The sequence below is a fragment of the Cyprinus carpio genome, unplaced genomic scaffold (genome assembly GCF_018340385.1).
Source record: "Cyprinus carpio isolate SPL01 unplaced genomic scaffold, ASM1834038v1 S000004217, whole genome shotgun sequence".
Taxonomy (NCBI): Eukaryota; Metazoa; Chordata; class Actinopteri; order Cypriniformes; family Cyprinidae; genus Cyprinus; species Cyprinus carpio.
The window spans coordinates 1-846 of record NW_024876903.1 but is presented as its reverse complement, the minus strand read 5'-3'; the positions used below and the strand labels follow the sequence as shown (position 1 = coordinate 846).

Sequence of the window (846 nt, the reverse complement as noted above, 5' to 3'; positions counted from 1 at the left end):
CCTACAGAAACTAGATATAGCAAATCAAAGAAAGTTTTAATAAAAATCCACTCTATTCTTACAGGTAAAATAAACTCTTGTTAGTGCATGGCTGCAAAATCTATCTATGGGGAGGAGGTTCTTGTGGATGGTCATTAAGTATCAACCAGATAAGCAAGTTGGACACAAAACAGCAAAAGAAATTCTCTTCATTGAGTTATTGCTGAATTATTTGCTGGCTTTGAGATCTTTGATGTAAGAATATTTTTAAGTTTATCTCTCTTTATACCTGGGGGGTGAAGTCACATTCAGCCCGGCTATCGTGAAGTCCTGTTTTCTTCTCCCAGTTCAACAGCATGGAGCAGCTGTGCATCAACTTTCACTAATGAGAAACTGCAACAGTTTTTCAACCACCACATGTTTGTGCTGGAACAAGAGGAGTACAAGAAGGAGGGCATTGTTTGGGAGTTCATTGACTTTGGCATGGACTTGGCTGCTTGCATTGAGCTCATTGAGAAGGTTTTTACTGGTTTATGAATGTATCAGTTTCCATTTTCCATTCTCAAAATTATCAAGTTTTAGTAATAAACAACATTCTTTTATAAACAGCCCATGGGTATCTTCTCCATCCTTGAAAGAGGAGTGCATGTTCCCCAAGGCTACAGACACTTCCTTCAAGAACAAGCTGTATGATCAGCATCTTGGCAAGTGCAATGCTTTCCAGAAACCAAAGCCTGCCAAAGGCAAGGCTGAGGCCCATCTTCTCCCTGGTCCACTACGCTGGAACTGTGGACTACAACATTTCTGGCTGGTTGGACAAGAACAAGGATCCACTGAACGAGTCTGTTGTGCAGCTTTACCAGAAGT

The 846-nt window shown here is 40.9% G+C and overlaps 1 long non-coding RNA gene across 1 annotated transcript; it reads left to right on the top strand.

Moving 5' to 3' along the window:
- Positions 1-211: 211 nt before the first annotated feature.
- On the top strand, positions 212-830 carry LOC122143412. Its single transcript, XR_006159161.1, has 3 exons — positions 212-234; positions 327-498; positions 589-830. It is a non-coding gene; the product is annotated as an uncharacterized LOC122143412 (long non-coding RNA).
- The last annotated feature ends 16 nt before the right edge of the window (positions 831-846 follow it).